Source organism: Chelonoidis abingdonii, chromosome 4 (genome assembly GCF_003597395.2).
Source record: "Chelonoidis abingdonii isolate Lonesome George chromosome 4, CheloAbing_2.0, whole genome shotgun sequence".
Taxonomy (NCBI): Eukaryota; Metazoa; Chordata; order Testudines; family Testudinidae; genus Chelonoidis; species Chelonoidis abingdonii.
Window position 1 is genome coordinate 74,574,204 of NC_133772.1, and position 17,800 is coordinate 74,592,003.

General features: G+C 40.0%; 1 protein-coding gene across 3 annotated transcripts in view; it reads right to left on the bottom strand.

Annotated features, from left to right (window-relative positions):
• The window catches only part of LRRC4C (leucine rich repeat containing 4C), a 933,364-nt gene extending 919,725 nt beyond the window's left edge, over positions 1-13,639 (bottom strand). For all 3 annotated transcript variants that reach the window (XR_004375621.1, XM_032794464.2, XM_032794453.2), the window contains exon 1: positions 13,050-13,639. The gene's annotated coding sequence lies outside the window, so the exon portion shown is untranslated. The remainder of the gene's footprint in view (positions 1-13,049) is intronic.
• Positions 13,640-17,800: the final 4,161 nt, after the last annotated feature.

Here is a 17,800-nt window from a genome sequence, read left to right on the forward strand (position 1 = left end):
TTGGGATCTGGATCCACACATCATCAAAAGAGACATTTGAAAAGTCTGGATATGGACTGGAACGTCTTGCGCCCATAATGGAATGATAAATCAGAGAAGCATGAAATTCAGCATGCCTGGCAAGTGTATGTTGGGATTGGTTCAGGGCTGTCTCTAGCTGGAAGTTATGGAATTTGTTCCTCCTTTTTTTTTGTTTTTACAAAACTAATTAGATTAAATAAAAAAAATCTGGTACTTGTTATGGTCAGCAATACAAGAGTCTTCCTCTTTGTATAATAGGAGGAGATCTGTTACTGATTCCATCAGAAGTTAGAGAGTGTGTGAAGAAAGAACCTGTACTACATATTAAACATCTATTTCTCCAATATCCTCCTTATTCACAGGCACTGGAAAGAGGTGCACTTCCATCCCTGACTAGAGTCTGGAAAACTTATCGTTCTGCAACATGGGGAAAGAGCCATATACGTTCACGTACAGCAGATCAGAAAATTAAATTTCCATTCTGAGGCATACTGACATTTAAAAAAAATTAAATCAGGATAAAAATCTTCTGCAGAACAAAATATTCTGAAATATTTCAAGTCAGATACATCAAAACAACCTTACAGAAGTTGGTTTGTGAAGGAATTTGAGATTTCAACAGTTAGCTTCATTCCAATTTGGGATATAAGCAGTGTTCACAAGGTTTAGCATCTACCCTTGTGAGGTACATAGAGGTGTAAAATAGGGATGGGTAAACCACTTTAGAAAACCAGCAACACATCTGAACTTCCGCCGAAAATTCAAACTCCTCTGCCTCTCCCCCGCCCATTCCCCATTATTATTTTTACTTCCCTGTGACTCTTTGCTTTCCAGTTTTCCCAGGGTAGCACAAGAGAACATCTGCCTTAGAGAGATATGAGAAACACCCATAACCTCTCATGAGAAAGCCTCTACCAAAGATTTCCAGTCCAGTCTGATTAACCTGAGAGGTCTGAAAGAGTGTTCCAGCTTCTGCATGTGCATTAGAGATGTACTAACTGATCACATTGGACAAACAATCCACTTGAGAGAAAGCTGTACTCCGGAATGAGTTTACCAACGTTAGCAAAAGTTCAAATAATTTGTCCCAAATAGAGCATCATCAATAAAGTCTTTACAATCTTCCCTTTTCTACCAATTAATGTTACTGTGGTAATCCCTCTACTCAGTATGGCAGATATCTCAGACACAGCAGTAATGGCTATACTTGCAAATGGTGAGCACTGTACCAGAATGAAGGATGTATTAGATACTGGGTTAGTGTGTTGACACAATCATTAGAGATGTGCATACTCCTCCACCCATAAGTGCAAATACCTTGTGGAAAAGTCCTTCCGAATTTAATTTCACAAAGTCATAATCTTCTATTTTTAGACTACCCTACAGAACATAATAGAGAATTATAATTGTTCTTATATAAGATTCTATTGGCCGGTTCATCAAACCCTATATAAAGATAATGTTCCATTACATTTCATCAGTGTTAAGAGCCCTATTACCGATTCCAAATTTAATCCGTATTAAATGCTATAGGATTCTTATTAAGGGACATATATCCCTCTAAATCTGAGAGCAAAGAATCAAATACTGGAGCTGCATTTTCTTCGAAGCTCTTGCCAGAGGGCTTTCTTCACAGACAACCACTTCAAATTCAGTTCTGATGAGGAGGAGTTGGCTGAAACTCTTTAGGATCTGCAAGCCCTAGTGCTCATCTGACCTGAACTCCAAACCTTTCAATCTTTGCTTTCCATTGCTCTCAAAATGCTGTCAGTTTCCAGTTTCCACTGTATAGCTGCACAAAGATTCAGACAGCAGAACACCTGCCTGGACTCCATAATATTCATCTCAGTGTCTCAAACTGATAACACTGTCCTGCTTTGTTGTTGCCTCTTCCCCACAATGAAACACTATCAACCCTGTGACCCCAGAAGACAGAGTATTGTAATGTGATGTATTAATGCAGACTACAGCATAGATTATGGCAGGAGCTCCACACCCACTAGCAACCAAAAGCTAAGCAAAAGTGACATTTTAAGTGAGCTGCGGTCACCAGCCATGTGAGTCAAAGCATCACAATGAGTTTGGCGGCTCAGCTCCTGTTTAATGCTCCTTGAATTATTCTTAGATTAGCTGGTGTGGAAAAACAAAATTGAGAGTCACTTGTGTATTTATCTCCATCTGTCCTAATATAGGATGAACAAGCACATCAGTGAAATAAAAGGAATTGTTACAAGATGGCAACAACATTAAACAAGACCTTGCAAATATTTCCCCACTGCTACCATACTCTCCTAAACAACTTGTATGCAGTTGTAATGTCCACTATTTTGACATGCTGACTTTATCCAGTTTTATCACTATTTCATTTAGAAGACACAGTTGAGGGTTTAATGAGGATGGATCAGAGTCATTTGGAGGTGGATCATACAACCATGATCTATTGCTTTATCACGTCTACACTGGACTAAAACAGTCCTTTCTTAAATCCATTTACAAGCTGAAGCTAGTGTGTAATGTATCAACCTGCTCATTAATGGGACTATCTCAGTAGGAACACAATGTCCATGCTCTACAATCTGCACTGACTATCTATAGGTGTATAGGTGGAGTTTAGTATGTTGGCTTTCACTTAGAGGCAAAAGTTGGTGAAATTTTTTTGCGACCTTCTGGGAACACTGCAAAGCTCACCCCTATGAACAGGCACTGGGGAAGGACTGAGACAGTTGGAGATGGGGCCCCTCTTGGGTATAGAAGGGGTTTCTTGTTGACTGGCAGCTGTATGCTGTGATGGTTGTGCGGCAGAGGAATAAGACACTGTTTTGTTCAGTAATGGGTTTAGTATTGGTAACTGATCACAAGGATGCTTACAGCCCAGGACAAGCATTTAATGATAGTTTATTGAATTCCAAATAATTAAGTTAAAGTGAAGAGAGATTAATAGATCAGGCTTGAATCATGCAGGGCAGGTGAAGCGGAGCTTTCCTCTCATTGCTCTGGCAGAGTACCATGCACCAAGAATGAGAGGCATCAGCACTAGCTGCTCGTGTCCTATACAGTACTGTATTACACACATAGCTCTGCCACCACATCTTGTTCCTGACTTGAAATAACTACTGAGGTGCTGGAATCCCAACTCGCTATGCCAATGCACTTTGATGCTAAGCCTCAGTACCACCCTTTGCAATTCCAGTCCTCTTGCTCCTGGAGCTGACCGGTATTCTATCATGCAAGGACTGAAATGGTGGCACCAGGCCTTAGATATTAAAGGGGCGACTACCCAGAACAAAGCATATTTGAACATAAAAGGATGAACTGGAGGCCTGAATAAGAAGGGTAAGGGGTGCAAACATGAACCAGATGGATGGGGAGATATTGTGAGAAAGCTGGGAAGCAAACTGAGCTAAGCATCCAGGAGAAGAGAGAGAGAGTTGAGACCTGGTAGAAGGAGCAGAGTCCTTATCAAGGGTAAAAGGGGTCTTGGAAGAAGGTTGTGGGGAATGGGACTGAGAAGAAGAGAATGGTTTAAACATTAGCCATTTAATAAGCATTAGATTGAGATACTACCTGAATCCCTGATCCTTACCTGCCCACAAAGAGAGCAATGTGTTGGCCTTATGGTGCTCCTTCCCCTATTTTGACTCTGCCAGGTTGACAGCATGATCTCAGGCCAGAAGTACTGTTTTGTTTCATGAAAGAATAAATTTTAAAAGCTATTCAAGAACAAATTCAAAAATGATTACAGCTTGCAGAACTCCTGCAAGTAGATATTCAAAGCTCTAGCAAGAAAAACATTTCTTCATTGTATAAAGCACTTAAGGCATTATATGCATAATGAAATGTTATTAAAGCTGTTTGTTACAATAATGCAGAGAAAATAAATTAATCAGAACTAGTATGAATTTTAAGAGTAGGGAAATTAAAAAAAAAAAGTACAGCTTTGCCACTTATGTCCTGGAGGCTATCTAGCTGTGTGTAGCTGGAACCATTGACATGCTTTGGGGAAAAAATAAAAACAAAAAAGCTATATAATATCTTGACTAAGTAGTCTGCATCCTGTACATATCAATAGGTTCCTTACCACACTACACTGTACAACACATGAAACATACGAGGGCAAGGAACATGAACTACAGGGTATGTGCATAATCATCCTGTATCAAATCTATGGCTAGCTAGGGCTTCACACCATGGCTACTTGCATCTTCTTGGAAGCAGCAGGGACAAAGCATAGATCCTCCTGCTTCAAAAGCACAGGCCACTCATGCTAGAATTAAAGGAGATTCATATTTATCGGAAGCAATATAGATCTTAGCTCTCAGGACACATGAGTGGGGCAGGGAAAGGTTTAGTTATGTGAAGGAGCGGGACAAGAGACTGATATGTGTTACTTTCACAGAGGCTTTTGGGGAAGACAAGAAGAGTCACAGGAGTATAAAGAGACAATGAATTTCAACAGACCTCCAATCTGTTATATGGGAGGGAGGTGTGGTTTCATCCACAAGCACCTTTGTCCCCACATATATCACTTCACTTTTCCCTTTGAGCTCCACATTCACCAGCTATCCCAGACCATGGAAAGAAAATGGGAACATTAAAAGGACAATGCAGAAAGTCAAAGCTTAGGTCCCAAAACATAAGATATTTATCCTTAAAAAAAGCTTTGACAAATATCCTAATATGCAAATAGACAAGTTCGTATTTTTTCTTTAAGAAAATAAACCAGTTAAAGTATTCCCCCTATTTTAAAACTTCCCCTGTAGTCTTAGAAATTCAAACATAAGGGCACGGTGCTACACAAATCCCAATTCCATTGTTATCAGTGGCAAAAAAAAAAAAAAAAAAAAAAAGCACACCAACCAACCAAAAATGATTTAGTGGCAGTAAATTCTGATCTTTAGGACTATTATCCTAAAAAGTTCCTTATGGGTCTGGGCATCTGTGCAGTCCCATTAAATTAAATGTAAAATCAGGGCTTTAGATTTAAGACATTCTTTGGCCCAAAGACCTTGTCTTTACTACTGGTTGTACTGCTAACTACCAGGCTTAACTCATTAACATCAATGGGCCCAAGTCAGATAGTAAAAGTTTGCAAGATTGCCCATATATTTGTAGAGTGCTGTGTCAATTCCCTGTTCCAGACAGAGTTTTGCAATACAAATAAGATCATAATAAAAACTGGCTACACACTGGGAGGAGGATCCTCAGCTAGTGCAAACTGCCTTGGCTCCAATGGAACTACGTGCCTATTTAAATTACCTGAGGATCCAGCCCAGCGAGTCGCCACTGTAGCCTCACTGTTTGTGGTGAATGAAACCAAAAAGGAAAAACAAAACAACATTAATGTTCGGAAGTAAATTATATTTTCAAAGTTATTTCAGTCTTAATAATGTAGGGTGTAATTTGTGATAAAAGGAAGGATATTGTTATTTTTAAACATATGAATTTCATCCGGACAGAATCCCTGGAAGAGGAATTACTGCTTAAAATCCATCCTAGATGACGGGCATTTTACTAATTAATACCACTGGCTTTGCAGCAACCCTGACTTTCTAACTATGATGAGCCACTCTCTTCTCTACCTCGCTACAAAACACAGAAATAATTCCCCGCAATGAGAACTACATCAGTGCCCATCACGGGATAGTATTCTTACCTGTTTTCAATAGCCCTTGATCCTCAAAACTATCATTTTGATTATAAAATTCTGTTCCTAAATCTTCCTCTCTTTATCTTCCACTGTAACAAGGAACAAAAGGTGACCTCCTGGCAAGACAGTTTCACCACATGTTCTGGGGGTAACCAACAGCAAACTCTGCCTGGCTCACCTGGTGGAGCTGTTGCCCATGGACAATAAGGGCTATTTCGAACTGTGCTTATGGACATGTGCAGGATAGTCACACAAGTCTGGCAGTGGAGAAGTCCAGTCCAAGTTTGCTGATCAAAAGATTCAATTAAAATTCTATCCAAACAGAACAATCTCTGGACCTTATGAGGCTCACATCATAATTAGTATTTTTGTTGGAAGTTAGGATTGTAAAGAACAAAAATTGTGGAGCTGGAGAAGTACTACAGGGCGAGTTTGACTAAAATTCATGTGGAAACAAGGTGACTGCTTTCTATTCCTCAACTTCTTCTCTGAACAATAAGTTCTCTCTAAGCAGGGGTGCTGGAACAACTTTTATAGTTAGGGTGCAGAAAGCCATTGAGCCAAACTGTAAACCCTGTATATGATGGAAACCATTTCAAGCCAGGAGGTGTGGCAGCACCCCCAGGACCCCCAGTTCCATCACCTATGCTCTATAGAGACATAGAGATCTCCTGTGTTAAATGAATATTTCACATGGAGACTTCAAGACAGGGAATGTTTACTTGCTTGGCCTTCAGTTGCCTTTACAGAAATTATGTAGACCCACTTAGGAGCCAAAATGTTTATCTCTATGTAGAAAAGGAAAGATAGTTGGTCTCCAAGGTTAGGGGAAGATCCAAGACTTCCAAAGTTTCAATGAAAGGAAAAACTTATCCCAGTTCAAGCTCACGAAAAAAAAAGGAGGCTCAAAAGACTCCAGAGGTTTGAAGGCAAGCGTGGAACCTCTGTGTTAAATTAAATGAACAAAGAGAGAGACCCTACTTCCTTGCCCACCTCAGGAACAAGATGTAAGTATTAAAGCACAGATTAAGAGATTCTTTTAGACAGTCTAAGACTCTTAAGGAGGCATTGCCAAGCCAAGTATTTATAGTATAAGAAGTTGCTCAGTTACCTCTCTGCCCCATCACTCTTCTCAGGATTGGGTAAAGCTGCTTACACTACAAAACTCATCGCCAGGGAATTCTGATTCTTAGCGATCTTTTTACAGTTTGGAAAGGCTGTGACCTCCTGCAGAATAAGAGCAGGTTACTGCAGCAATCCACAAATATCTATGACAAAAGAGGAAAGGAAAAGCCTGGCAAGATAAACTACACTCTGTCCCTCTCTGACTTACTGCTTGGCCAAAACATGTGGTGGTTGTATGACAGGACGGAGTGTGGTAGGACTAGTGCAATTCCGTCTATGCTGAGACCTTTTTGTTCTCCATTAAACTCCAAAGACAGACACTGTATCTTCTGTATGATACACAAGAACAAGAGCTGCATCTGAAAAGCACTGCTATGATTAGGTAATTGTGGCCAAAGGCTTCTGCAGAAAAAGTAGAACAGTCTTGAAATTTCAGTAGCATTAAAAAAAAAAAAAAGAAAAAGAAATATGCATACAGATCAGCCTCAATATAAACCATGCAGAATTGGAAAAGAGCACACGGTATTTTCTGTTTGGCTTCCAAGGTCTGTATTAAGTAGTCCAATTAAGACAAATAGCAAGGTTTCTTTATATACACTAGGACAGATAATATATGGCATATTTATGGACGCCTTTCGCTACCAACTCTCTAAGAAGCCCTTACAGATTTTAGCTTTGGCTTCAGTCTTCACTTAAAGATGGGTGTGTGATTGCATAAAAAACATTGTACAACCCAAATGCTCTGGGGGTTACTTCAGCCGCACAAACTTCTTAAGAGATTAGAGTATCAAATGATTGGGTTTTCAAAAATGAACTAAAATACCCACTGACATGAATTCCTTGCTTTTATAGAAGGGTCTCCATATTTCTTCTGTGAGGCAGATTTTCGAAGTGTCAGTCCAAATAGGACTTCCAGATATAGTATTTGGACACTCAAGTCAAACATATAAATGTGAAAGGATCCATCTATTCCACCTGTTTTAGTTTCATCCTGGGGACTGCTTCTCCAAGCTCCATTGTATCCAGAATCCATTGCTTCTAGCTGCTGTTTTGACACCCAATACTCTATCTTCCTCCCAATCCTCCTAAATTAAATTCAAACTTCTCATCTTCACAGCCCTGCAGGGCTCTGCCTGTGCTTACTATACTGACCTCCTCCCTGCCTTACTCCTTATACTCCCTTTGTCTCTCTATCATATCTTCCTTCTCTCACTCCCAACCCTCTACTTCGAGTAACCCCTGATGCCTTCTCCAACCCTCTGTCTTCCACAATATTCATCCTCTTCTGCACTTTCCCCACCTTTCTCTAATCGCTTCCCCCATGTCCTCCTGCCTCACATCTCTGCAGCTTTAGCATGCTGACCCCTGTGTCTGGAACAGCTCCTTTCTCCTGCTCACCAGGCAAGCTTTCCATTCCTTCAGATCCCTCTGTGAGACTGTTTCATCTTGGTTTGTTTCACTAATCTCCAGGAGTTATCTGATCTTATTTTCACAACCTTGATTATATTTTAAATTGCAGTGGGTATATATAAAAGTGAACTCTACAGTGAAATAACAAACATGAAGCCCCAGTGCTATATCTTGTAACTTCCCCTGCAGAAGTTTTCTAAATTATCTCTTCACTAAGATCTGGAGACATTAGTGGCTAAATATGTAAGTATAATCCATGCTTACAGTGTGGCTTTCTATCCTTCTCTAGCAGTTGACCCATACAGAGGTTGAGTCTATATAGCCTTTCAGGTAACAGTGCTGTGTCTTTTAGCTCAGACAGACTATGTGTTCAGATCATATGTTCCAGATTCAATCCCCACAAACAAACCACCCAGAGGCTTTTCTACTAACATGAAAACTTTTTAGATACAAACTGAACAAACTAAGGGAACAGGTCATGATGTGTCACAGGGTACGTCTTCACTACTGGCCGTATCGGTGGGTAGCAATCGATTTCTTGGGGATCAATATATCGCGTCTCATCTAGACGTGATAAATCGATCCCCGAACGAGCTCCTGTCAACTCCGGAATTCCACCAGAGCGAGCGGCAGTAGTGGAGTCGACACAGGGAGCCGCGGACGTCAATCCCGCGCTGTGAGGACCCGAGGTAACTTGATCTAAGATACTTCGACTTCAGCTATGCTATTCACGTAGCTGAAGTTGCGTATCTTAGATCAATAACCCCCCCCTAGCGTAGACCAGCCCACAAACACTGGATGTTCCATTCCTCCCAGCTGGCAAGGTCAATGTGATCTCACACAAAATATGATCAATGACATAGTAGAAGAAACTACAAATATAAGAAAATTGTGTTAGTAACACAGAACAATGAAAGTTGACTCCAGAAAATAAAAATGTCACATGCCAATAGATGACACTGTTGAGCAGGTTACATGCAGTCACACATGCAGAAAAGTCTATCCTGTATACTGGTACAGCAGTGATCCTGGGCCACAGTATCATTTTTTTAAATGGATTATGTCAGTGTGTTTTTATTTCACCTTGACTAAAAATGAACCTAAAGAAAGTCAAGAAATAAAGCCTTCTTCCAGGAGACATACAAGACATTGCACATCAGCTGCCTCCCAGGTAACCTGGATGATGGCCTGAAAGAACTGTCCTCTCTAGGGGCTAGCAGATTCTTCAGTCTTCCTAATAAACTTTATTTTGGGCATCTGCTGAAGGGAAGACAGAGACTGGTATGATGGCACTGAAACTGCAGGCTGTAGAGTAGAGGTTGCAGTTTCTTCTATGTTTTTTTTGTTTTTAAACAGTGTTGAGTTCATGATACATTTAATTTATGATAATATTTATATTAAATAAAAGGTTTCAGATGGCTAACTTGTTACAGCAGTTGAAACTCATGGTTGGTCTTTTATTACTAGGTGCTCCAGTGAAGACCAAGTAACTCCACATCCTCTCTTGCCCTCCTCCTTATTCTAATTTCACAAGCCACCTTTGGCTCTAGGCATGAGGTTATTTCTAAAGGGGTAAACAGTCACAGAGTACCTGCAAAATCATCTGCCACTAGGAAAGTGCATTTTCTTCAATCCAGGGTACATGTTTACTGCTAAACTACTCTGCTCTATACTAAAATATTGTAGCCATAATAGCCATAAAACTGGCCCCAATGTTAGCACTTTAATACAACATAATATTCCAGACTAATATGATGACTCAACAATCAAAACTGTGCATCGTCAGCCTACACAGCTTTTACTTTTTGTTCAAGTCCTGGAATTGCTGGAAGGATATTGTTTTTTTCTTTTTTCTTCCTTTTTGGCCGGTATAGAGTGTCTAAGCTCACTTGCCAGTTGTCAGCCCAGCTTGTTTCTGAGGAAAGGAAGAATTCATGTGTAAAGCATCCAGGGTCTTAAAAACATAGAAACATGTGCTGGAGGATCATTCTGCCTGGTTGGCTGACTTCAGCAATGAGAGAGAAAGAGAGAGAGGAGCTGTTCAACTGACTGGAACTAAATAGGGAAGAAATTTGAATGTTCCTTTTATCTTCCACATATTCTTAAAATAATATTTAGGCAATTCAGTCTTTGATAATCTCACTGTACCTACATTTCTGCTGGGAAGCTTCTACTGTGGCGCTACATTCATTTGGTTTAAGGACTCTTACGGACCTTCCAATAGCAACATGCTGATACATACACTATGGAGAACGGTGAGCTTTTATAATCCGTCAAACAGTACATGGAAAACAGCATTAACTATGGAATTCTCCATATTTCTGGATTGCAAAAAATAATATCTCCAAGTCCAGCCATGAACTGGGATAAAATGGGAACCTTGTACAATTGAGACATTTCATATTTTCATTTAAATAGTTGTTTTAATTGTACATTTTTCTATTCCACTTTCCCACACACTCCAAGCTGCTGCTTAAGTCAGATCCTAGATAAACTAGCTTGTCATGAAATCTGGCAATACTAAATGTTATCTGCTTCCTCTGTGCCATAAGGATAATTAATACTGTTTCAATAACTTTAACATCCATCCTATAGAGTTATCAGAGTTAAAATACAGAAGAAAATGCCTATGGAACATTACATTTAGGAAATTAGCAACCAAGTCCATGAAAGGAATCTAAATTGGTCAAGAAGTAAACAGATAATTAAAATGAAGCATTCTTTCTGAGTAACTTTGCTAATCTACAAACTTCAAGAATAACTTTTACATTAGTTTGTTGGCTACAAATTATCTTTACTGCTTAACCATCCAACAAAAACAAAACAAAACAGAAAATATTGGCCTCACGCACCAAACACAAACATCATCCAAACTCAAAGAGAAGTGCACCCTTCTCTCTATTGATCTTGCTATGGTTAGGCTGCATTGTTACCGTCCAATCAACTGAACTGATGGCAACCCTTCAATTCCCATTGTTGGCCTGCTGAGTTGAGGATAATTTGCGCCCTACCAGAGTGGCTAGGGCATCTTGTGTGTCCTCCATCCTCCAGAATACGAAAGTTTTTCATACAAACTGGAAATGTTATCCACCCCCTAACTTTCTCTCCATCTGAAGCCTCTTTTACCTTAGTTCCCTTTTCAAAAGAAAAGAGTCTTGGAGATTCCCATAGGATTGTGTTTAAAATCCTCCCCGAGACAACGTAAATGTAAAAGCAATCGCAATCCATATATCTCATGTGAAGATGAGGAGGGTCCAAGAGAAGTATAGTGGGAGGAAATAAATGGTAAGTTATACTGTGTCCAGAGACAGATTTGCCTGTCATATTCCTATACAGTAACATTGCTGCGGGATGGAATATCACTTGCAGAAAACAAGGGGAAACACAGCTATAACCAGCTTTCCTTGTTTAATCCCTCTATCAAGCTGGTATATGAGAACAGCCACAAATACAGCCAGAGACTGATTGACAGGCAAGATGTAATAATACGAGATTATTCAATTACTCTGTAGCAGAGGCCTTTTCATTAAGTGTTTAGTTTTACAATGCAATACTCATTCAAAAAAAGCCTCATTACATTTCTTCATACATAATGGAGCAAATAAAAAGGCCACATCAAATAGGATGTGTCTTCGGCGGTCTTATGCATTGTAAACTACGTTATATATACATACATATATGCTTCAGCACCCCTCTATCTCTGCCTATTCAGTATTGCCACATTTATACCTGTGCCTTTCTAGAACAGCTAGCCAGCTGTAGATAATTCCATCAAATAGATACCATGTCTTTCAGTATTAGTCATTTATATTCATATAATTGAGAAGGAATAAGTCCCTAGCAATTCCACTTGGGGAACCAGGCATCTCAGAAATGTATTTACAAATGGATCTCTCACCTCTTTGGGAAAGCTAAGTGCTGTCAATGCAGCAATAAAACGCCTTCAAGTGCAGGATCCCTGATGCTACTGTGATACAATAGTATTTTACTTTCATTAAATAATTGGAAGATGGGAATGGCTACAACAGTCTCAGCATTCCTGAAGAAAATAACCTGTGGGGGGCTCTAGGTTCAGATCCTGAATATCTCAAATGCCAAGTGGTTTAATAGATCCTAGGAAACATTACCCTACAATAAAACATGCTGGACAAGGCAGTTACTTAGAACACTTGTATCCCTGATCCCACCTTAAACCTCCCTCTTGTGTCCCCCCTCCCATCCAAATAAATGAGAGGCGATAAGAAACCATTTGTGATTGGCACTTTAATCTGATTTGGAAGGATTAGAGATATGGCCCCAAATATTTTGCAAATGCTGTAGCCTTAAAACAGTGCAAGATGCATTCAATAAGTTAATGAGAAGCAATAGCAGAGAAACTCCACATAACAGAGTGGTCCACAAATCCTCAACAATTTCTGTTCTGTCATCTGCTCCAGCTAACAGCAGCAGGAGCAGCTTTCTGTATTCGCATATTCATTGCTTCAGAGCAGACTGAAATGCATAGAGGACAAAAAAAAACCACCATGATTTGTGAAAATACAGAGACTCCCATTGAAGTTATTGCGTGGGCTTTTTGTGCGTGTATGAGAGAGAATTTCTTTGGACTTTGAAACTAGAAAAAGCTTTCACATGCTATTTTACCAACATTTCTCAACACTCTGGATCAAAGAGAGGCGCGTGGGGGGGGGGTTTGCAAATGACAAGCACAGAGTCCACAACACATCTACACTGTGTCACCATGCACTATAGATGCACCATACTCACCTTTTAGCTTCTTTCGATATGAAACAAATCGAGCATAAACAACATAAGGAGGAAGAAAGGGCAGGCAAGCCCCTGGACTTACCTTTTAGATGGTCCCTCCTAAAACTTCTCCAAAGGAAATTAAAAATTCCTCCAGATGGACTTGAATTCTTTTTCTGTTTATTTTTTCAAGTCACATAGGAGCAAAATGATTAGTTTTCAAAGGTTCCATTTACTGATCTTCCATTCCCAGCAAAATGTGTCCAAAAGACTGTGTCAAAAGTGAGCCCAGAACTCAAAGGCAATTGGAAAAGGGTGTTTGGTGGGAGGAGGTGGCTGAGGGACCAGACTGTGAAATTGAGTGCCCTGGATATATTAATCTCCAGTGTACATGATACCTGGCTTCTTGCTCACCAAAAACTGTAGTGCAAACTGTCAGTAGTAGCCTCCAATAGCTGCTGTGTGTGCTGCAGATGGTATGTCTCACTATTACCTTCTCAGATGGGTAGAGGATTCAAAGAACAGCAAAACACAGGGGTCCCCTCCAAACCAGGTGGATTGCCAGCCACTCAATCACTCAGTCCAATTAATCAAGACAAGAATGGCTCCGTCACCAGAGGTATCTCCTTCCAGAGTGCACAGGATTACGGCAAGGTTATTAATCTTGCTTTGCTGCATCCCCCCACCCCTACATTCAGCAGCCTGCATTGAGATGATTGCCAGCTCTGTCTCTGTCCCTGTTCTGCTGCATTTTGCTCAGCCCTCTGTTGCTGCAAGTGAAACACAGAGGAGGGAGGAATACTAATAAGGTGGTTAGCTACAGTTTCTTCGAGGCATTCTACGTACTCTGTGTGTGTGGTGTGTATGTGTGTGTGTGTATTTTCTGTGGGGGAAAGTCTCTAGATTTAGTTGCAGGTCGAATGGGAAACTGTTTCCACACTCCTACAGAAGCTTGAATTAATCTGGATTATTACTTTCAAGGAATACCAGAGCCAGAGATCTTATTTTATTTAGGATAAAAGGAGGGTGCTAAATGCTTTAGAAGCCTAGGGCCATGGCCTGGCAGTTGTGAGAGGAACAACGTTCAGAGAGAGATTCATTAGGCTAGTAAAAAGGCTCAAAGGGACCTAGGCAATATTTTAAATCCACTGCTACACTACATATAAATGATTTTTAAAAGCAGCCCCTTCCTATCAATCTTGAGATGAGAAACAAATATCCAAAGATGAGTGATTATTGGTATAAAGAGACAGATTTTTGATGAGGTGAAAAAAACATTAGTGAGTCAAGCAGGGTTTGAACTGATAGACATAAGACATTATGGTTCCAGGTGTGCTTGATAATTCTCTGTTTCTCAATGAAATCTATTCTTCTACAGAAATAGTTCAGTGATGTGACATGAGTTTGAAGTTATCAGCACAGTGTACTTCAATAATATGATGCCATGCAGCCAACAGAATAGAATTGTAGTACTGTATATTGGTTAAGAAGTGGCCCTTCATCGGTGCATTAGCCTTTGAGCATCTGGGGTGTAGAAATCCTAGCTGTGGAGCACCATTCACATTGAGGTTCACTCTTTTGGAAGACTCTGCTCAGCCAGTGATGTTTTACTGGGTTCCTCTGTTTAGGTTCAGCATTCAAGCAAGGTTGTGCAGGTAGATCTTTTATTATTTAAAACCCGGTCTTTTCCAGAAGATTACACTATATATTATTCAATTCAGGAATCAGAGGAAGGGATACCTAGAAACAAAGAAAAAAAACTTTTCAAGAGATGTGAATATTTTTTGGTGTTATGACTGTGTTTAGACTGGATGGCTCAGAGGAGTGGTATTGAGATACTGAGCCTTCTAGATTAAGGGTTTGAATCCAACTCTGGCCAGCAGTAAGTGCTATCAATCCCAGACAGAGATAGCTAGTCAATGATATATGTGAAATGAGGTGGTCTCAGCATACACATGCCCACATCACAAATATAACCTTCATAATTAGCTTTAGTCAAACGCCTTGTTGGTAGCATTGGGTCAAGGACCGAAAAATAAATGGTGATTGAATGGGCACAAAGATGGAATTATCTTCCCACAGTTTTAACTGGTGCTTCCTCGACAGGGTTCAGACCTTTTTGGTTGGGCAGAATGGGGAAACTGCCTCTGGCACTGCTATTACTGCTCGGACTAGAGGACTGCCATATTCAGGGCAATCAATTCCTCACCTTTCAGAAATAATCCCACTGATTATATGGAAATACTGAATAAAGATGCACTGTTCGTAAGTGAACTCTACAACCATGAAACTCTGGACTGTGGGCTCACCAGATCATTCAACTTAAACTGGGCTGGATCTGCTTTGCATTTGGATGGGAAAACAGAAGAACTGATTCAGAAGATTGAAAATATAGCCTGCTACCACTGACCAACCAACCCTAATTTAGCTCACACATCAATCCCTAATTTAGCTCACACTCCAATTTTAACAAATGATTTGTATTAAAAATCTTGGAACAAGACGTGCTGAGCATAACTGTTCCAACTCTCTTTGTTTTTATGTTTCAATTCCTTTCCCAACCACACTACCCAGAATTACCACTATCACTGTCTGTAAACCCCTTAAGGAAGAAGCTAATTTCCTTAAACCACAAACATCAATGACACTATCTAAACAATGGGAACAACAGATGCTCTTTCCAAATCAGGACCAAACCAATACTCCACCATGGTATTAGTAGGCTCAGTGATTCTCAAGAAGCTAGGTTTGCTACTTGTGATCATTAAATATCCCATAGAACTTTCTGTAAGGAAGCACCAGTGTCCTGGTCAAGTTCCAGTGTGGACAATCACAACCTGCTGCACTAAACTTATCTGTCTAGTTACAGATGACTAAAGCATTCTATACTTCCTGTCCTAAGCATTGTTCTGGTGTGTGTTGTCAAACAACTGTAACCATCAAGATGATTTGAGGAATTCACATCTTATACTTAAAAGTTCTGGGATTGTTCTGAATAAGAGGTTCTATATGAAAGAGACTTTCCATTATAATTTATTATTTCTGCCTCAAATTAACTGCATATGAAGGAATGGAATTTAATAAAAGATGGTTTAGAATAAAATGATTGTTAGCAGCAATTCTCAAACCATAGCCACTTGGCCACCAGTCTCATTCAGTCTCTGGAGAGGTCCATATTATAAGAATAGATGTCTCTAAAGATAAGGTAAGAAACAACAGACTTAAATTGCACCAAGGGCAGTTTAGGTTGGACATTAGGAAAACCTTCCTGTCAGGTTGGTTAAGCACTGGAATAAATTGTCTATGGAGGTTGTGAAATCTCCATCATTGGAGATTTTTAAGAGAAGTTTAGACAAACATCTGTTAGGGATGGTCTAAATAATACTTAATCCCACCTTGAATGCAGGAGACTGGACTAGAACACCTCTCGAGGTCCCTTCCAGTCTTATGATTCTACGTCTATTTTGCCCTCTGCCACATATGATCACTCCATGATAATGTGCAATTGGGACTGTCATAAACAGATAGTTAAGGGTTAATGTCTCTTTTACCTGTAAAGTGTTAAGAAACTCAGTAAACTTGGCTGACACCTGACCAGAGGACCAATAGGGGGACAAGATACTTTCAAATCTTGGTGGAGGGAAGTCTTTGTTCTTTTTTTTTGTCCGTTGTTCGCTCTTGGGACTAAGGGGGACCAGACGTACATCCAGGCTCTCCAAATCTTTCTAAATCAGTCTCTCATGTTTCATACTTGTAAGTAATCAGCCAGGCAAGGCGAGTTAGTCTTATGTTTGTTTTCTCAACTTGTAAATGGTTCTTTTTGCTGGAAGGATTTTTATCTCTGTTTGCTGTAACTTTGAACATAAGGCTGGTGGGGGGATCCCTCTGGTCTATAGGAATCTGATTACCCTGTAAACCATTTTCCATCCTGATTTTACAAAGATGATTTTTATCTTTCTTTCTTTAATTAAAAGCTTTCTTTTTAAGAACCTGATTGATTTTTCCTTGTTTTAAGATCCAAGAGGATTGGGTCTGGACTCACAAGGGATTGGTGGGGGAAAAGGAGGGGGGATGGTTAATTCCTCCTTTTTTTAAGATCCAAGGGGTTTGGATCTGTGTTCACCCAGGGAATTGGTGAAACCTCTCAAGGCAACCAAGGGAGGGGAAAGTTGGGGGGGACAGGGAGTGCACCAGACACTGAATTTCTGCCTGGTGGCAGTGTTACCAGATCTAAGCTAGTAATAAAGCTTAGAAGTGTTCATGCAGGTCCCCACATTTGTACTCTAAAGTTCAAAGTGGGAGAAAAAACCTTGACAGGGACAAAATATCTTCTGGAGTCTCAAGTTACTTTTACAGGATTCTTATGCAACCAAAACAATCACTAAGATCCCATCAGAGCCTCTGATCACAATCAGTTTATCCAGTTTAGAAAACTAAATGACAAAAACTAGAGCCATCTACAAAACATACAAACCAGACAGATGTGCTATCTCTAGAGCTCCTTCTCTTGATTTCCAGCCTACAAAACTTTCCTCTCCCTAAATATAGTTGATCCTCCTGTTAGGTTCTAACTCTTACCTAAACTCATCTGGACCAGTCACTTATCAACATGGAAAGTGAGTTTTGGAAGAAAATAAATCCAAACTCCTCTTGCCCCTGCCCCCAAACCCCAACCTAATTATAGAGGTGATATCTGACTCCTATCAACATAAATACAATTATTGACGCTCTTTCCCCTGTTGAAAGATTGATTTTACAGAGGCTCTTGCATTCATCTTTGATGTTATGCCTTTTCTTTCTTTCAGAAGAGGGGGAGAAGGGTCAATTATCAAAAACTGACTTCTTCAAATTACA